The 21,571-nt window shown below is 38.2% G+C and overlaps 1 long non-coding RNA gene across 1 annotated transcript; it reads right to left on the bottom strand.

Moving 5' to 3' along the window:
• Positions 1–13,242: 13,242 nt before the first annotated feature.
• On the bottom strand, positions 13,243–20,108 carry LOC143646082 (uncharacterized). The gene is made up of 3 exons (XR_013157265.1): positions 19,999–20,108; positions 19,814–19,918; positions 13,243–13,617 (listed from the first exon to the last, which is right to left on the bottom strand). It is a non-coding gene; the product is annotated as an uncharacterized LOC143646082 (long non-coding RNA).
• Between the last annotated feature and the right edge of the window lie 1,463 nt (positions 20,109–21,571).

The following is a 21,571-nucleotide window of genomic DNA, read 5'->3' as shown; positions in this document are numbered from 1 at the left end:
AAGAATTCATCTTTTTTTTTAATTTGACATTGAATAAAGTTATTCCAGTTTGATGTAAACACAACTTAAAGTTCAAGAACTCCCTTTAAAGAAAGCTCAGTCATCCTCCCTACTCTACTTAAATGCCACAACCTAACCTATACATACCTTTTGAAACACTTCATTTAATGATTAAATAAGTGATTATATGATTTGTTGTTTCATATTTGTCTCCCTGAACACAAACATAGGAACAAAGTGTATCCTGTTCATCACAATATGTTCCCTAGTCCCAAGAAAGTGTAACAAAGTGCCTTGCACAGATTTTCAGTGTATATTTATTGAATAAATGCACAAATGCATTGCCTTTTCCTCTTCTTAGCATCCCTGTGTCTATAATAACTGCAAGCTCCTAGAGATCAAAGACTGAATTCAAAGAACTTAGGTATAGCTAACACAATATGGAACCAAATTTTAGGCCTAATTCATTTATTGTTATTGAAGCAATCATACAGCAGTGGAAAAACTAATATTGACTATTCCCAGTAATGCATTATCCTTCAAATAATAGAATTTGGAGTGTTTGATTAAAAATAAAAAGATTTAAAATATATATTTTGCATCAATAATCCTGACAACTAATGCTTCTCCACTCTACTAAGAATATCAACTAGAAAAGAGATGTGCTGCCCATCTCTAATGTGGATTCCATATTATTATATTATAGCTTTCCTCCACCAGGTAATAGTTTCAAAAAGACCCGGAAAATAGAGCTAGCATTGCATACTAAAAATACACACAACACGAACAAATGCAAAGTATATCTTCCATTCAAAATTGCTTGATTTTACTTGGGTTATCATAATGACAATTTGCTTAACCTGATAAGATAGCAGATTTTTAAAAACGTAATCATGTATTTATTTTATGGTTTGCACAAGATGTACCTTTAGTACATCCAGATTTTCATAACCCGTCAAACAGTTTTTCAGTATGTGTTATGGCAGGATATTCTAGAACTGCCAAGAAAAGTAAATTCACAGAGCTGCCTGCAACTCACTAACTAACACAAATTAGCATAAGCAGCCCCATTTTAGAAGGAATGGTTTCTTTCAAGTTACACAGAAAAATAATGTGCTTTTGCATTTATATCATTAAAAACTGTCCAAGTAGTGTATGGTTTCATCATGAATATTAAGCATAGCCCAGACAATTTAAAGTTGCTAGTCTACTTGAGGTAAAACTCTCTTTAATGAAACAGAACTTGTTATCATTTTAAGACTAACTAGGAAAACTAGCTAACAAGTACCTATTTTTACGGATTTTTTCTACTTTTTTTAAAAAAATGCATATCAAATAGAACCTCTCAACACTTGTCAGCTCTCCTGTGAACATACCATATAAATGGACTGGCACCGACTGCCATGAAAAACTAAAGGCCAAATTACTCTCTTCCACTCATGCTGTGAGGTTCAGAGAGAAATCTGTCCTATACCCACACCATAAGATAGCACACAATGAGCCATTTAGAAAGAACTAAAGAATGGATGAAATTCTTCAGATTTCTCTGCACAATAGCAAAGATCTTATTTTGTTAGCCTTTATCATGATTCAAAATGCCTCTGGTTGGTTAGAGCACAAAATAAAGGTGTTTTCAAATGTCTAATTTGCTTACACTCTATTAATTCCTGCCAAAATTCCAAAAGGCATAAAAGCTATGGCTGCAGGCTTATCTTATTTTTAATGCAATCACATGGTTGCAACCAGTCACCAGTGTGGTACTCAATGGGTATCATTATTACCCCGAATAAATTAATAACTGAAAAGGATCAGGATCTTGTTTTGTACACTATCCTAGAACTAAAAATCCTGAAGAGTATTTATTATCTTTTTATAGAACCTGATAAAATGTTGGCCACCTACTGAATCTTGTAAACACAGCAGCTTAGAATGCATAGTCAACCTTTTGCCCCCTTTTCTGCACCTAGGGCTGGAAAGAAGTTTGAAAGGACTGTTACAACCAGTGGACCTTACAGGGGGCAGATAGTGTGAGGGCAAGAATAAAGCAGGGATTGAGGTGAAGATGTAAATTCAGTAGGTTTATAGAGAAAATAGAAGGTGCCTGTCACTGCCATTGACCATTGTCAACAAACTCTTATTTCTCAGTTGTACTCTAGATTTTATTGATTTATTTTTTCCGTTTTTTAAATTTTGTATTATGTTTTATATTTGGACTTTAAATTTTAACTGAGCCATTCTCTTTTCCTCAGGCTCAAAATGTCAAATAAACTCACCCTTTGCCTTTCCGCACGTCTCCTCCCAAACATGCTTTCCCCCCTGCATTTCTTCCTTATCTTAGTGAAAAACACCTAATTTTCACACTAGAAATTTTAAAGGAGTTCCACTTCCATCCACTCTCAATCAATTACCAAATCTTGTTGCATCTACTTTTTAAATAACTTAAAAATCCTCCTAGTTTTCTCATTTCCAACAATGGCCACCTAATTCAGGCCATCCCTAATATTTCCTGGATTTTAACAACACCTTCCTACCCAGTTTTGACCCTTTCTAGTGCCTTCTTTGTTTTTGTTTTTATTTGCTTAAATTTTTATTGTGGTAAAAAATGTATAATATAAAATTTCCCATTTTGCCACTTTGATTTGTATAATTCATTCATATTTATTACATTCAAAATACTGAGCTACCATCACTACCATCCATTACCAAAACGTTTTCATCATCCCAAATAGAAAATCTGTACCCATCAATAACTACCCATCTCCCTCACCCCCAGCCCTTGGTAACCTGTTCTCTCCTTTCTGTCTCTAAGAATTTGCTTATTCTAGGTATTTTGTATAAGCAAAGCACACAATATCTGTCCTTTTGTGTCTGGCTTATTTCATTCAGCGTGATGTCTTAAAGGTTCATCCATATTGTAACATGTATCAGAACTTCATTCCTTTTTATGGCTGAATAGTATTCCATTTTGTGCATATACCACATTTTGTTTATCTATCAACGGACTCTTGGATGTTTCTACCTTTAGGCTTTTGTGAATGTGCTTCTGAGAACATTGGTGTGCAATTATCTGTGTGAGTTGCTGTTTTCACTTCTGTTGGGTGCATACCTAGATATGGAATTGCCAAGCCATATGGTAATTCTGTTTAACTTTCTGAGGATACCCTAAACTGTTTTCTACAGCCACTGCACCATTTAATCTTCCCACCAACCACGTGCTAGAATTCCTCCTTCTCTGTATCTTTGCCAACAATTTGTTATTTCCCATCCATTGTTTACACCCAAATGCATCTTCTTTGCATGGATTATTCCATTCCCAAATTTACTACCTGACTTTCTGAGCCATCATATTTTCCTCTCTCACTCGCTTTTTTTTTTTTTTTTTTGGCCTTAGCTTACCCCCTGTGGTAATTCAAAGCAGAATGGACCCCAGAAAAGATCATATTCTAGAAGCTAATCTATTTCTATGGGTGTAGATCTATTGTACTTGTGACCTTTTGATTAGATTATTTCAGTTGAGGCGTGTCCCAGGTAGGTCTTAATTCTCTCATTGGAGTCCTTTAAAAGAAGCTGAGAGAGGACTCAGACAGAAGGTAAGTGAGATAGAAGACAGGTAAAAGTCAGAGAAGCTCAGAGAGAAAAGCCAGAGAAGCTGAGAGGGGACACATAGAAAACAGAGAAAAAGCCACTGAAGCCAGAAGCTGGATGCAGTGACACCCAGGAGAGAAGGGAGAGACCAGCAGACGTCACCAGGTCCCTGGCCATGTGACAGAGGAGCTGAGGGTCACTGCTAGCTGGTCTTCGGGAAGAAAACATCCCTTGTTGATTCCTTGATTTGAACATTTTCACAGCCTCAGACTATACGTTGCAAGTTAATAAGTCCCCATTGTTAAAAGCCAATCCATTTCTGGTACATTGCATTCTGACAGTGTTAGCAAACTAAAACACCTCCCTGGTTTCATCTCAGGTCTCGGCTGCACCCCAATGCCCACATGCTGTACTTTATGCTTGCCTGAGAGCAACATGCTGAATCTAATCTTGTCGTCTTTGCATTTTTCCTTTTCTCTCTGCCAGGAATGCCTTCCTTCTCCATTTTCCTAATTGGTTTCACCTCCTCATCCTTTTTTTTTTGCCTCGTTATGGAATTCCCTTCCTTCAGGATGCCTTTGCTCACCCCCAATACCCATGAGCTCTGTGGTCCCCTATCAACTCCTTTATCGCAGCCCTTAGGAGGCCAACAGTGGCTATATCCTGTATTAGAAGGTGACCAAACGCCTATGCGCAGGTTCCATTGTTCACCACTGACCAGGCCTGGCACATAGGAGGCCCTAGGGTTAAGTGAGTGAACATTTAGGGAATAACATCCAGGGTAGAATCTAATTACTGCGTTTTATACCAACCTTTGCCTAATCAAATGAATTTTCCAGCTGTTTCAACTTATAGAATTGGCGTGTCCTAAACACACCAGACCATAAGAATCACCTGAGTCAGTTGTTAGATGATACAGCCCTATCTCTGAAAGAGACATGCAACGCTGACTAGGAAAAGGGTTTGAATTTGAAGGAGAGAATTGACAATCAGAACCAGGAATTAATGTACTTTTCACTGTATTCCCTTTGGATTTGCCTGAATAAAATATCTATATTTCAAAAGTAAATATATTTTCTTAATATATATTAATATATTGCTGAAGGATACTATAAAAGCTAGTAATAATGATCATCTCCAGGAAGACGAATTGGGATGCTGGTTAAGAAAGAGACTTTTCACTGACATCCTTTTATATTATTTGGAATTTCCAAACATGTTGAATGCATGAGACCATCAAAACTTTGAAAAATTAAGCACAAATACTGATTTTTAGATCTCTTCTTAGAGGTTCTAAGTCTTGAAGCCGGAGGTGTGTCATAGAAATCTGTAACTCTTATGATCAGGCAAATATGGGGGAAGTAGTGTCAAGGTTGGATTTGACCTTGGGGTCATTTAAGCTGGTAAGTCTCAAGCCTGAGCATCACCCCTAGTTTAGGCATAATTTCCAGGGACAGGCCAAGGAAACAAGTATTTTACTGATGTAGGTGCTGGCTTGCAGTCTGCATTGAAATCATTGATCCAGCGCACTCAATCACCCAGCCAAAGCATGCCATTCTTCCCAGTCTTGTCTGTATCAGTATGGTAGCCAGCCTTCCGCAGTATTCACACCATTGTGTGCTCCCTTTCCACACTGAATAGGATTATCCAGTGTGACCAACAGACTGTTATGGAAGTGATGGGATGTGACTTCTGATGCTAGGTGATGAAAAACATTGTCAGTCTTGATCGCTCATTCTTGGGTGGCCCATGCTGGAGAATTCAGCTGACACGTAAGGATGCTCCACATGGCAAGCCACTGAATTCCCTTGCCGACAGCCAGCACTGAGCTTCCATGTGAATAAACCACCTTACAAGTGGATCCTCCAGCCCCAGTCTCAAGCCTTCAGGTGACTGCAGCCCTGGCCGATATCTCAACTGCAACCTCTTACTAGAGCCCTGAGCCAGAACCATTTGACTAGCTCACTCCTGATTCCTAACCTAGGAAAACTGTGTGAAGTAGCAACAAATGTTTATTGTTGCTTCCAACTGCTGTTTTAAGGGAACCTGTTTCACATCCATAGCTAACTTACACAATCATATTTTCCCATAAGTTTAGTTCTTACAAGTGGCCTGATTTCCATTTCATTTTTATTTCCAAACTGGCAAAAAATGTATGGTTTTTTATTTCCTAAGCCTGCAACTAAGGTATGGTAATATGATATTTGCTTTCACAGGTTGGGTGTTGTTCAGAAAGCCATCATAGGGCATTTAGATTTGGGCGGTGTTGCTTCTCAGATAATGTTGGTCAGCAGTGTGAGGTCTTGTCACTCCTACTTCCTTTGGTTTTCTGAGATTTGGCATGAGTGGGCGGGGAAAAACCAAGTGGATCTTTTTTTGTGGTGACAAATATTATATATTTGTCCACTGTAGGCCTAATCTTGGCACTCTGAAGTGGCCTAATCCATGCCCACTGAAACCTTTTTCTTACCTTTCCAAACAGAGCAGCCAGGCAACTATAAATGCATGTTAGCTTCCTGTGAGCTGTCAGTCCATCACACTGTGCCAAACTCTGGATCCTGGCCTGGTCTCTATTTTGACAACGAGATGTGTACCTGACTTTCATCTGGCAAAGGGTATATATGCAATATCAGCAGTATCATAAAGAGTATTCCGTTTACACTTTTCCTCCTGGTCTTACAAGTACATCAGGAGGAAGCCAGCACATTCTCTGTCCCTGATGTCATCTGAAAAATCAAAATCACATGAGTCATTTGAGACTTTATTAATAAGTTATCAGCCAAAGTCTTAAATATAATAATTCGCCCCCTTCAATCTCCAACACCCCCCCGTTTTTTTGTTTTTTTTTTTTTTTGCCAGTTGATGATAATTGTGGTCATTTGGCTTTGATGTGAGTGGAACACCTGATTCTTTTTAAAAGCCAAAATCCTAAACCCACTGGTGATATTCGACTTGCAGATAAAATAAAAGGTTCATTTGTGAAACATCAAACAGAATTAGGAGAATGTGGGATGTGTGTTGCTTGGTGTTTGTTGCCTGGCAATATGGTCAGGACACTGGAATCACAGAGAGGATGAAACACACACAAGGAAATCATATTGCTCATGAACACACACATAGGTCTACATAATAAAATCTCTACGAAAAAATATTATAAACTATGAGTACAGAATTATATTCAAAAGTAGGAAAGCTTTCAATAGCTCCATTATAGAATAAATACTCTAGGTGATTGATTGTTTATACTTCAGTGTCTACATGAGTATTTCTGTCATCTGAAGGAAAAAAAAATAGTATTCACCTGTGAATGGGGTTTACAACATCCCTCATAGATATGAACCATGTCTATATAAGTACAATCTACACTTTTGGAATGAGTACATTAATATATAAAATTATAGGAAAAAGCATTTATTATAGAGAAACAAGCTTAACTTCTTTGCTTACCTTGTAAAACATATGTTGATATTTGCCATTAATTTTTAAAAATGAATGGTGGTATGGTGGTACAAAGAATGAGTACCAGGGACAGACACTTGGTTTCAAACCCTGACTCTGTCCTTTGCTTTGTGAGCAAGTTATTGAACATCCATAAACCTGAGTTTCCCCATCTGAAAAATGGGAATAATAGCAATATTTAACTTATAGGGGTGTTAACTTAGAGGGAATCCATGTAAAGAACAGAACATAGGGTTTGGTGCTCAAAATACTTTAGCCCTTTACTCCTCATGATTATTATTAAACAAAACAATAATAATATTTGCCTTTCAATAAATAAAGAAGCCACCAGTTAACCCAAGTCAGGGTGATTAGCAGTGTTTTTGCATATAAGAGGGCTTTTAGAGTGAGTAATAGGCTGAATGGTGTCCTTCAAAAATTCATATCTACCTGAAAACTCAGAATGTAAACTTATTTGAAAATAGGGTCTTTGCAGATATGATTACTTAAGATGAAGTCATAATGGATTAGGTTAGAACCTAAAAAAAGAAGACAGGACACACATAGAGATGCCTTGTGAAGACAAAGGCAGAAATTGGAGTGATGTATCTAAAGTCAAGGAATGCCAAGAATTGCCAGAAGCCACCAGATGATAAGAAAGAGGCCTGAGACTGATTTCACTTTCAGAGCCTCCAGAAGGAACTTTTACCTGCTGACACCTTGATTGTGGATTTCTGGTCTCCTGAACTAGGAGAGAATAAGTTTCTGTTGTTCTAAGCCACCCAGTTTGTGGTCATTTGTTATGGCAGCCCTGGAAACCAATGCAGGGGGTTAGGAAGAAGAGATTATAGCCTCAGCCCCTTCCCTCCCTGAAGGAAGAGGGGATAAGCCACCCCACTCTTTCCTCCCTTAGCTCAGTCAGCTGTTCTTCCAAAGTCTGAGAATAAATCAAGACTCCCTAAGGCTACACAGCCTGATATCCTCGCAGCCCCAGAACAACTTTCTCCTACAGCCTGCTTCCTCCCTGGTCACAAATGTGGGAGCCCCTAAAAGGGCTTCCACCTTTCCAGGTGACCTTGGAAATGTTCTTGGTTCTTCTAGGGAGAGCTGTGATTTACTCCATAGATAAAGCTTTCCCAGGCTTTAGAAAGGAAATGATTGGTGGGGAGAAGTGGGGAGGTGTCAGCCTCCTCTTCTGCTTGAGCTGAGAGCCCCAGTTCCCAGAAGCGGTTTGTCTCTTCAGAGCTAGGTGAGAAAGAATCAGAACAGCTGAGCTGTCAGCCTTCCCTAGGGAGAGGTAAGCAATTAGTAGCACACTCTGAGAAGCACTAGGTCAAAACAGTGTGTGCATTCTACCTGGTGGAAGATGAACTGTGAATGATTTCTGAGACCGAGAAAATTATATGTATTCTATTTTAAGATTAAATGTAAGTCAAGAAACAATTAAAAAGACAGGTATTTTAATTTATTTCTGACATCCTTGTAGTTGTATGAAATTGGGAAAGGATTTTCCCCCCTCCCAATTAACTATTTTGGAAAGATTTAAATTACAAGTGCTATGGTTACTTATAACAGATTAGAAGATTTAATTTATTGAGATAAGGATAAATGATTTGGGGCTTCTAAAAGTTCTTGAAATAACAATGTTAGAAAAAATAATGGAAGAAAAGACCCCATTTATAAAAGCAACAAAACAAATATCTGGGAACAGATTTAGCAAGAAGGGAGCTAGAGCTAGATGAAGAAAACTTTGAACTACTTCTCAGGCTTACAAAAGAATATTGAACAAATGGAAGGACATACATGTTTTTAGATTTAAAAAAGACTCAACTACATACAGTTGTCAATTCTCCCTATATTGATCTATAAATGTAAAAAAAACACTATAGAAAAAATAAGTCTCACTGTATAACCTGATTATAACAATAACATGGAAAAATAAACAAGCTAAAGTATACAGGAAAGTCCTGAAAAGGACTAACAAGAGACTAGCTGTATCAGATATTAAAGTAGATTATAAAGCTATAATAATTAAAAGGTCATGGTACATGAATAGACAGGTACCTCATTGGAACAAAAATGGAAATTTCTGAAATAGACTTAATACAGAAAGAAATTTAGTATATGATAAAATGGCATCTCTTACAGGTGGAGACAGATGGGCTATTCAATAAATGGTATTAGAACAACTGGATAGCCTTCTGGGGGTGAAAAACTAAAGTTGAATCAAAACGTCACATCTTTCACCGTGATAAATTCCAAATGGATTAACATTTTTAGGAAGAGAAAGAAAGAAAATTGAGAGAATGCCAGAATAAACCACTGGATAATTTTTTTATGTGCTTTGGAGTGGAATAAGACTTTAGAAGTATAGAATAAATCTAGAATCCATAAAATAAAATATTAGCACTTAAAATCAAACATTTCTGCATGGTAAAACAGACAAACAAAAAAACATTGACCAAGTTGTAAAGCAAACGGCAAACTAGAAAAAAATAATTGCAATTCAAATATATAAAATAAAGGATTCCTATAAATTAATAAGAAAAAGAACAAAATTACATTTTTAAAAGGGCAGTTTACAGAAAAACACAGACAAATGGAAAAAAGCTCCAGTCACTCAAAATAAGATGCCATTTTCACCTATCAGATTGGGAACAATCAAGTCAGATTTATCATTGAAGAGCAGTGATCTAGGGTGCATTCTGCTAACAGTGTAAATTGCTACAATTCAGTCACGGGCAATTTGGCAATATATGTTAAAATTTTAAATGGGACATGCATTACAATAGATTCTGCTTAAAAGCAATTCTACCTATAAGGATTTATCCTGCATATGTGCTCAAGCATGTGTGAAATAATTTGTGTGCAAGGTTATTTAATAAAGAATTTTCTGTAATAGCAAAAGATTAGAAACAATCTAAATACCTGTCAATAAGAGATATGTTAAATAACACTGTATGTATGTGATAGAATATTATGCAGCTGTTAAAAATGAGGAAAATCTCTATGTACCAATGTGAGATGATTTCCATGATCTATTGCTAAGGAAAAGATAAAGATTGCCGTCATCAATTCTATCCAGAAAAGAGACAATTGAGAAGGAGATTTCCACTGCATGCCTTTTGTATCTTGAAATTTGAACTCGGTGAATGTCTTGCCTATTCAAAAAAAATTTTTTTAATGAGTTAAAATAAATAAAAGCCCTTGTCAGCTTAATTGTTCTAATGTAAATAGTTCAGTATTTTATTTGGTATTTTGACAATTCTGCTGCAGCACATAGTTCAAGATCTTTCAGGGCCTTGATGGTAACTTCTTGTTTTTATGGGTTTATGTTTTAAATATAGATCTGCCAAGCAAGGAGAATACTAAATAAAATGCATTCTCTTTTGAATATGTAATGTTTTACAGTAATATGACCTGATTTAATTTTTCAGGCTAGAGCTTGTGGTAGGAAGAATTCCAAGATGTCCCCCCAAGATTCCTGCACCTGGGGTATATGCCCTGTGTATAATCCCCTCCATTGGGTATGGCTGGCACCTGTAGACATGATGGGATATCACTTCCTTGATTGGAGAGATTGGAAAGAGCATCTCCTGCTGGCCTTGAAGGAGAAAGATGCCATGTTGCATGGGAGCCAGTAAGGGGGCCTGTGGCAGGGAACTACAAGAGGCTTCTGTGAGCCCAAATCCCTGGCTGACGGTCAGCAAGAAAGCAAGGGCTTCAGTCCTACAACTACAAGGAACTGAATTCTGTCAGTAACCACACGTTTGTTCCAGAAGAAAACCCAGCCTGGTGAGACCCTGAACAGAGGATGGGTAAGCTTTGCTTGGGATCTTTACCAACAGACACTGAGACGATAGATGAATGTTGTTTTAAGCCACTAGATGTGTGATTGTTTGTCACACAGCAATAGGAAACCAATACTGGTCATAAAATAGTGAATCCCAAGCTGCCTGCCCCAACGCAACCCCACGTGCACACCTACCACACTTTCTTCCCCAGCCTCAGGAAGTGAATCAAATCTTGTTAGGAGGCATCTGCTAAGTTTCCTCTGCTGGTAAAAAGAAGACACAGGAAAGAGAGATTTCTGTCCTTTGCACACTGTTATGTGAAGATAGGATGCATACAGCTGCTGTAGTTATCTCATGACTAGGAGGACACAAGGCTGAGGACAAAGCCTGCACAAAGCTGAGCCAAGTTGATGAAAAGAATCTAGGCCCTTGATTAAATTGTTGAGCTGCTGAATTAACCGACCCCCAAACTAACCTCCTCTGAAACATCTTGTTTCTTGTAAGATAACAATGATGTAAGCCAGGATAATGAGTGCACTTACTCTTTAAATCAGGGGCCAGCAACTGCAAATCCAGTTTGCTACCAGTTTTTGTAAATAAAGTTTTATTGGAAGATAATCATGCTCTTCTGTTTGTGTATTGTCTATGGCTGCTTTCATGGTATAATGGCAGAGTTGAGTAGTCGTCACAAGAAGCTATCTGACTCACAAAATCACAGTCTTTACTATTTGTCCCTTTACAGGAAAAGTTTCTCAATCCCTGTTTAAATCATTCTGAGAAGGGTCTCCTGATATTTGTAGCTAAAAGGAGTCGTCCATTTTTTATCTCTTTCATTCAATGAAATATGAAAAAGACTATATATAATAGATATTAATGACTGCACACATTTTTAAGGAAATTTTTATTGAAGTACGGCCTACATGTATGAAAGTGTACAATCATAACTGTGCAGCCCAATGATTGCTCACAAAGTGAATCCATGTGTGCAGCCATCACCAGATCAAGAAGCAGAGGATTACCAGAACCCCAAGAGCCCTTGTATCCCCTTTGGTTATTACATTCCCTCTCCCCGATTGTTAAAGAAAACAATTCTTTAGCCTTCTCTCAGACTAGATAGATTTCCATAGGTCAGTTTTGTGCATTTATGAACTTCATATAAATGGACCTGTCAGGTGTCCCATAGTGCCTGCCTTCTTTTGTTCAGCATTCTGTTTGTGACATTCCTCTATACTGAATCCAGCAGAATTTCATTCATTCTCATTGCTGTGTAATATTCCACGGAATGACTTCATCTGTATCCATTCTACAGTTGATGGACATCTGAGTTGTTTCTCGTGTTTGACTATTACAAATACAGCTGCGGTGCACAATCTAATACCTTCCTGGGGGAGTGGAATTGTTGCTTATTCATACATGAGTTCTACTAAGGACCGGCAAGTGACTCAGTGTCAGAAGGTACACAAGTTAACCGAACAGGAAGCTGGTCTTGTTCCCATTCTACTTTACTGGCGAGATTAATTTAGCAGAGTACCAGTTCAAAAGAGCATGCACAAAATGAATAACTATTAACTGAAAAATTGAAAACAAGCGTTCAGAGGTGGACACCATTCCTTTAAGGAACTTTCAAACTGTTTAGAAACTAATTTTTTAAGCAACTGAATCCAAACCCATATTTCTTTTGGAATGTTGGGACAGCTCAGATGTACTTGGCAGGCTGCTGGGTCACAGAGGTGCATTTTCTGGGATGTGCTCCTTATCTTGAGGAAAAAGTGATGAAAAATTATAGATGGATAGGGTGGCAGGAAGCTTCAGTGATTTAGAGCTCAAAAAAATAAGAAAGGCAGAATGGCTGCAGTCAAATTCCAGTGACTTTTCTACTGAGCAGTCCTGTTGCAGAGAAAAGCCACAGAAAAGTCAAGGTTTCATTAAGGTTTCAAAAGTCGACGGTATCTCCATTCCAACCACCTCTGACTGTTACTTCTGCCTTGTTGATCCCTCCTTCCTCCTCTAAGGGCCTTCAACATTCCCCAAGGACCTAAAGATAGGGCCTGTCCATTTTACCAAGCAGTTCACAAGGATTGCATGGATAGCATATTCTTCCATATACCTTGGAAAATTTAAATGAACCAAGAAAAAGTCTGTGGAGGGCAGTAAGGGGGCTGACTAAAGGCATGCACATGTGATTGAAGTTCTTTTTCCACTCATTGGTTGTTATCAAACCCGTAGAGAAGCTTCAATCTGATAATTATCTAGATAAGTCATCAGTAGCCACAGAGTTATAGGGTCAAACCCAGGGCTTTGTGGTTTTTGAGCTGTTGTCCTCCCAGCAAGATAACAAAGTGAACTACTTTGGGGCCTATTTTGCATCTCTGACCAATTATTTAAGAAAGAAAGGAAAGGAGAGGCAGAGAGAGAGAGAGAGAGAGAGAGAGAGAGAGAGAGAGAGAGAGGTGGGGGAGGGGGAGGAAAAGGGAGGGGAGGAGAGAGGGAAAGGAGGAGTGGGGGAAAGAGGGAGAAGGAGAAGGAAGAGAGAAGAAAGGGGGGAAAGGTCTGCATAACTCTAAGAAGTATTTCCCCATGGAAACTCTCCAGAGCAGAGCAGGGTATGCCCTCTATCCTCTGTGGTCTGCTCCAGGTGCAGTGTGGGTGTATCTCAGGGCTGCATCTTCAACTTTCCTTTGAGACACTGATGTCACCTGCAGCCTGCAGTCTCCTGCAATGGAAGCACCACACAGAGAGCTGCTGGCTCTGAGGCAGTCACTCTGCATGGAAACCCCTCTTCCAGACAGTTTATAAAAAACTGCAGAGAAAAAAAATGGAGAAAGGGATTGCACTTTCATAATCAAATAATATGTAGGAGAATTGGGCAGTATATTCAAAGCTTTGGAAACACAGATGAGCAGTCATACATGGCCACCTTTTCCAGGGCGTTGGTGTCTGATTTTAAATATTCTCTCCCATTGTTAAAGTAAAATAAAATAAAAAGTGCCCTAATTTTCACTTAGAAAATACTGTCACAGAATCCTCCCGGTAGATTCTGGGTTCCTTTAGCAATGTGGAGACTCTACATCATCCATCAGTAATCATTTCTGTTTTGCAAAACCTCGGCTCTTAGAAACCATACACCGAGCCCCTTTTTAATTTTGCTAATCTCTCTTCTCTCTTTTTTATTTTTTTAGCTATCGAAAGAGATCTTTTTTGCCATCCTGGGTTTCCAGGAGCACTTATCTTCAAAGCTTTCTTTTGAAGCATTTATTACTCTTTTCTGTCACCCTCCTATGAGGTGGCTAAAGTCTATTATCCCCATTTTATTGCTAAGGAAACTGAGATATAAGCAGTTGAGTGCTTTACCAAAGGCTGGGCCCTGAGTCAGGGGCAAATTCAGAGGCAGGACTCTGTTCCTGGCAGCTTCACCGAGCTCGGCGGCCTCGCCTCTGTTTGAACTGCCTTAAAATAGGACTTTCAAGAATTCTGATGAAGAGATTGAAATTCTGCAGCACTTTATTTGTTAATGGTGACTTGGTAACTGCATATATTAATGTGATTCATTGACTTACAGCCAAAAGCCGTTCATTTACTAAATGTTCAGCTTAAAAAGGACTATTTTCTTTTTCATTTTTTCCACTGAGAATAATAAAATGCTTCCCTGTGACCACGTGAGAGAACAGTTCTAACAGACGCAAAGTATGTGAATTTTTGTCCTCTTGGCGCCTGAGAGAATGAATCACTCCCTTGGGTACAAAGTCCTTGCCTTGGCATCAATTGTACAACCCTAAACTCACTTTCCCACCTTGTAGACCACCTCTAGTGAAACCCCGGGTGCTTCTGAGTGTGAAATGGTTCTAGGACACACCTCTGTGTCCCTGTCTCCCCTCCCTGTGCCTGGAAACCTTCCCTCTGGCCCTCTCTCCACCCTACCCACCTTTATCCTTCAGAATCTTTTTATCTTCAAGATTCATCATCAGAACCACCTCCCCATTTGCCCACCAAGTGTGGTCTCCCTTGATTGGAAGCCCTTATCTTACACCATCTTCTTTCACAGTCTTTTGCTTACTAGCCTTAAGCCCCTTTTAAGGTGCTTATGCACACTCAAGGCAAGGAACTGCTTTACTCATCTTTCCATGGTCTGAGTAAGGCAAGCACAGTTCCTCTCAAATAGTAGAAACACGGCTCACCTCAGAGGTAAGCTAACACTTTCAGCCAAGGAACAATTAGTCAATAGTATAAGCTTTGCCTGCTAGTCTCTGTTGTATCTTCTTTGTTTTCTTTTTAATAACCATTTTAAAAGAGAAAAAAAGCATGCTTAGCTCCCAGGTCAGCCGGGGGCTATATTTGGTCTGATCCCTGGCTGAATTAAACTGGAAATTATTTATTTTTTATTTATATGAATCTTAGCATAATGGGTGACTTCTGTTTTGGTGAAAAAAAATAATGCTATTTTTAATGGGACATGCTTTCTTCCACTTTTTTAATATTGTGAAAAATCTGTTGCAATACATAGCCCAAATACATTTTTATAGTCTTAACTTTTTGGATTTTTAAGAGATTTTTCTGTACCTATTTTTTTTCAAGTCCAAGCAGTTGATACATGGATGAAACCCAGCATTTTTATATGTGGAAGTATGGAGTTTGCAAAATCCATGCATGCATCATTTTGCATTATTAAAGGGCCAAAAATTCCATCAGCTTCACAAAGATTCAGCCATGGCTAATGAGGTCTCATGGCTTTTTTAGGAAGTGGAATAATAAAACTAGTTCCACAACTGATAAGATTGGCTTTTTTTTTTAAGGTATTGCATAATATTTTTATTGGTTCCATCAGTGATTGCTCTGAAGCAGATCTTAGACCTTGGTTAATATTTATAATATCTGAAACTCTAGAAGGAAGGGCAAAAAAGGTTCCTTTTGGAGTCTCATTTACCTGGGTTAGCATTTAGTGCCCCAACAATGCCACCCACACCATCTCCATGACTCCAGGAATACTGTGAAGTAACAAGGATTAAGTGTTTAGTCATTTCCTGCATCACGTTTGTCAGCCATCAGAGCGGCCTCTATTAACATATATAACTGAGTTACAGTTCAAACAGTTGGTTTCCATATCAGCAGCTGTTTGGTTTAATATCTTTCTGGCAAAGGTGCCACAGGGAACCTTTCAGAAAACCTCATACTAATCCTTCAGTCTCTTTTCCTGAGGAGATCCAGCTGAGAATAGTGTTGACTGAGTATTGCTGATAATTTGCCAGAGTGTATGATTTGTGAAACCTGCAGATAAAATTATCTTAAAGATGCCACATGAAAACCTCTAAGACTCAGTGAAATTAAGCTGTGTGTTGGAGGACATGTTATGATTTTGTTAGTATGCTGGAGGTTAGTCTGCCTTTGGAGAGTGCATACACACTGCAATGGATGGCTGCTCTGCCTCTATGAAAGTCAGATCGGCAGGAGTATAATAATCCATGTCTTGAAGACAGCATTCTTTACAGCAAGTTGGCTTCTCCCTTTCACAGGAAAGCCATAATGTTCAAATAGAATGTTCTATTAGCTAGGTGACCAATTAAGGACACTGAAAACAACAAGAAGGAAGGTATAAATGATCTTTAAAAAAATACTCTTGGGCAATATGAAGGTAGCTCAGCAGGCAGAATTCTTGCCGGCCATGCTGGAGATCTGGGTTCAATTCCCGGTGTCTGCCCATGCAAAAAAAAAAAAAAAAACACTCTTTATCTTCTTGACCAAAAGGGGGAAGAGAGAAATGAGACAAAATAAAGTGTCAATGGCTGAGAGAGTTCAAACAGAGTCTAGAGGTTATCCTTGAGGTTATTCTTATGCATTATATAGATATCACCTTTTTACTTAAGGTATATTGTAGAGGCTGGAGGGAAGTACCTGAAACTGTAGAGCTGTGTTCCAGTAGCCATATTTCTTGAAGATGATTGTATAATGATATAGCTTTCGCAATGTGACTGTGTGATTGGAAAAACCTTGTGTCTGATGCTCCTTTTATCCAGGATATAGACAGGTGAGTAAAAAAATATGGATTTATAAATAATAAGGAGGATAAGAGGTAAAATAAATTGGGTAGATGGAAATACTAGTGATCAATGAGAGGGAGGGGTAAGGGGTATGGGATGTATGAGTTTTTCCTTTTTTTTAAATTTCTTTTTCTGGAATGATGCAAATGTTATAAAAATGATCATGGTGATATATACACAACTGTGTGATGATATTGTGAGCCATTGATTGTACACCATGTATGAACTGTGTATATGAGTAAAGATTTGTCAATAAAAGTATTTTTTTTAAGTACTCTTTATAATTTGAGTGATTTAACACCTAATAAAAATATATAGCTGATGGCAATAGTATTTTAATAAAAATGACATTGTCCTGTAAACATCAAGATGATCAATGTGAACTTTTAAAATATTTTATCATGTTAAAAGATGGTGGTCTTTCATATTACATATAACCTTAAATTTTTAAATTTGATATTTACTTATCTTTAAACTTAGAAATGTCATTTCTACATTTGAAATGGTTTTGAAGGTGAAAAAGAAACAAACTGCTATTGTACGGAATGAATTGTACTTTCTACACTGGGAACAACCCGGGTGAATCACTATTTGCCATTCCGTTGCTTATTTTTTTTATTATACATTTGTTTCCTGTTTTGGAAGTGGGTGAGAACAAACAGTAGATAATATATTGTCTGCTTCATTTTTCAGGTCTTAGCCCGCATGTATCTGGATTTATGACCTATTAGGTTGAATCATATGAAATTGCTGCTTATTCATGTCAAAAATCATCAGATATTGGCAATTTCATATGTAACTGCTGGCTACCACTTCTGTGTTTCCTCTTTGCTACCCCTGTGATACTGCCTATGACCTTGGTCATGGGTAAATGGAACAGTTATAGAATAAATAATCCATTCTTGGATAAAAGGATAAGAGGAAATGGATAATTATAGATAATAGATACATAGATATTGTTTGATAATAATAATAGATAGCAGATAATAATAAAAGATATAATTTCTGGCTTCCAGTGTTGTGGGCCTACAGAAGAGTATTTTCTCCCTTCCAATCTTTGGAAATAATCAATACCAATTTTCCCTTTTTCAAAGTAAACATTCTCTTACAAACTTTCTTTTATCTTGTCCCAAGTGAGGGGTTTTCAAGTCCTCCAGTTCTTCTTTTTATGTGTTGTTCACAATGATAGCAGCAGTTTAATTTAATGAATACTTACTACGTGCCAGACCCTATAATAATACATTGAATAATGCATTGACCCTGAAATGTAGACATTTTCTCATTTCCTTCTCAAAACCACCTCACCTAAATATGAGGTAATTATTGGCATTATAATCCCCAATTTACAAATGAAACTGTTGGGAGAGTAAGAGAGCTGAAACCCTGTTTTTGAGCCTACATGATATTTAACCAAATGGCATGAAGCAGGAGATTTGGAGAACAATTTGGCCAGTCAACCTTCATAGCCTTATAAAACCAGGCCCTGGTGTCAGAATCTGGAATATCTGTTCATGTGGTTTGGTGCCAAGTCATACTTCTGACCCTTGAAGTTGAACTTTAAAATGTTGCTTTGTGGCATGGCGATATGATCCCAGGACTTAACCTCTCCATATGCCATTATCCTTATCTCTGAAATAATATAAAGCTATCTACCTCATAGAGACTTTGAGATTTCACTGACACCTTCACACTAAGACTAATACAGAATAGCAGTTCCTATTCCAACACTGAAAAGAGTCACTGTTCAGTTCTTCTGCTTCATAATAATTGCTTTTCTCATTTGTAAACTGGTGGTAGCAGATGGCCAAAAAAAAAAAAAAGAATTCAAATTCATGGAAAACATTCCCAAAGATATCAGTTTTATAGATGTACAGTTTCTTTCCCTAAACTGTGCTGTTCAACAAAAATAATAAAAATATTTTGAATATGAGATGCATTTTTAAGGTATATGGAATTTTAGCAATTTATATCCCCTGTACTTCCTTCTTCACTCTATATTACAAATAATAAGAAAGAAAAACAGATGAAATTATTGCCACTCTTTGAAGAGCATATGCTTATGGGGACCTTGCTACAAAACCTAATCAGCCACATGAAAATGATTTAGCTTTCTGAACATTGCACGAGTCAACAGCACAACTAGACAATGTTGTGTTAATTCTCCAGCTTGCAGAATTATTCAAAGAAAAGAGCTGATTTTTTAAGTGATGGCTAAAGAAGTCTTTGAAGACGGTTGAATCTGGGTTGGCAAGGCAAAAAGTCAAACAGCAGATCAAAACAAGAAAAGAAAACTGTGACTAAAATAAAAGTGATGATATGTTCATCTAATTTAAATTTGGAAGTCTATGTATATGAATTAAAGAATTTTCTCTGTAAGGTTCTCACCAGTTGTTAGATAGACCAAATAATTTAAAACAATCTGTAGAGGTTGAATTAAGGTCCTGATTTTAAAAACATTATTAGTAAGGCAGATGGTGACTTAAAAACTAGCATAAATTAATGGTTATAGACAGAGTCAAATCAAGCTGTCCAACTGGTATTGCCTTTGCTTTTCCTACTTCGTATGTCTCAGTCTCACCACCCAGGCACACCCTTTGTCCTGTCATTTCACAGTTCCTTCTTTCTACTAGAAACAAGGTTGTTTATATAGCAACAGCTGTCAAAAAGGATCACCGGAGAATAGAACAAAGTCTAGGGAGATAGGACACAAGAATAAAGGTATGTCCCTAAACTTCTAGGACTACTTGCATCATTCTGTATACAACCCAACTCTAATGTAAAGAATCTCTTTTTACGAAAACATTATATTCCAACAGTTTAAACGCTTGCTTTTCCGAATGAGTGGGCTCACTTTTCTTTAGATTAGTTTACGAAAGGCCATAATTGATAAGTGAAAAAAACAGACTTGACGAATGACTGAGCTCTAGAAATAGGCTTCTAGGTATCCAAGAAGCATTCACTCACCCAAGTAAGTTGGAACAATGACTGCAGCAGGGAAATAACAGGCAGGACAAACAGTTCCCGAGGACAGTGAATTGCCAAAAGGTGGCAGGCTCTGACAAATGGCTTCTGTGGGAGCAAACACAGCCTTTGAATTTGGAGATGCCCACTTTGCCTGGGGTAGGTGAATATTTACATCAGGTACTCACTAGAGAAGCTATTCCTATGGGCTCAAAGGGTACGTAGTAGATGGATATTTTAAAAGTAACTATTCAGAGTTCAGGGTGCAACATAATGCTTTCACTAGCGTGGCCCCATAGGAGGAAAGGGCGTTGGCTATAAACCAAGGCTGCCTGCCTCTCCTCTCCAGCCCAGCCCAGACTGGCAGACTACCAGCCAAATGGCAACCACCGGCTAGCAAAGCTGCCTTAGCTCTGGCTACTAGAGTCTATTTTTTCCCCACTGCCTGCAACTGAGTTGGATTATTGGTTATATATGTCTGGCAGTTCATCATATTTCTTTATCTATATTTTTGCCCCCAAACACTCTCCACTCTTTTTTTTGTTATTGGACAGTGCCAATATTTTTATAAATTGCTTTAGATCCCTCTGTGGAAAGCAGTAAACAGGCAAACAAATGAAATAAAGTCTAGAAAGAATGTTAATATGACAGAATGTGAGATCTCAGGGTCCTTTGGCTAAGCAGAAACAGCAACTAATTTAAATTGTCAACCCTGGAGCGCCCAGCTCACTGTGAGTAGGTCCCTTAAGTGTTCACCTTGCAGGGCAGTCAGACTTAGGGGGAAGGAGAACTTACCGAAAGGGCTGAAGAGGAGAAGGTTTTATTTGACGGCTGTGGCATTACTGTACATTCACAAAGAATGATTCCTTTTCCTTCACTGAACATTGCAGTCATTCTTTGAGCATTTTTTTTTCTTTAGCTAAAAAGGAAAACCGTACTGAAAACTGTTTTTAAAATGAGCTTCATAAAGCTAGATTGTTCACATTGATCTTTCTTGGCATTGTATGTAATATTTTATTACATTTGGGTCACCATTTTAAAAGAGGTGGCAGAATCCATTGTTGGTTTACAGCTCTTTTAGGAGGTTCTTTAATAAATCCTATGGCTACCTTGTATGTAAATATGAGTCTCTGTTCTGGATGTTAAGAGGACTTGGGCTCCTTCTCACTAACAAACTGTCCCCTGAGGAAATCACCCAGCTGCTTGTGGCTCCCTGATCTTTAAACCACGGGGGCTGAAATAGATGATGATAACAAGAGTGTAGAATTCACCCACTGCTTTCATAATCATTAGCTCTTTTGATCTTCACAGCAACCCTGGAAGGTGGGCAGTTGTTATTTAAAAGACAAGGAAAGGGAGGCTCAGAGATTACGGTCTTAGAGCAATTGACATAGAACACTGGAGATCAGAACCCAGTTCTGTCCTGTTACAGTTTTAGCATTTTGTGGTTTTTATTGGAATCTCCTACCACAGCTTAATAAGTGCGAGGAGAAAGGGAGAAAAACGCTAACTGCAGTGTTGCATGTGAATACCCAGGCTGAATGCACTGTTGACCTGACTCGTTCAGGACCGATTTATGATCTTGGAAAGTAATGTATAGAGTCTATCCCTAGCGAGAGCCAGTTAACAAACAGCTCTGGAAAGTGATAGATTTGGGGTGAAAAGGGGTTGAACAAGCACTGTCTCACTTCAGGTGGGGCGCTTAGCAACACTGCCACCCCAGGTGGTTCCACGCTGTAGCATATGCTCAGCCTTTTAGTA

The sequence above is a fragment of the Tamandua tetradactyla genome, chromosome 9, assembly GCF_023851605.1.
Source record: "Tamandua tetradactyla isolate mTamTet1 chromosome 9, mTamTet1.pri, whole genome shotgun sequence".
NCBI classification, from domain to species: Eukaryota; Metazoa; Chordata; class Mammalia; order Pilosa; family Myrmecophagidae; genus Tamandua; species Tamandua tetradactyla.
This window is presented reverse-complemented; position numbering and strand designations above follow the sequence as displayed.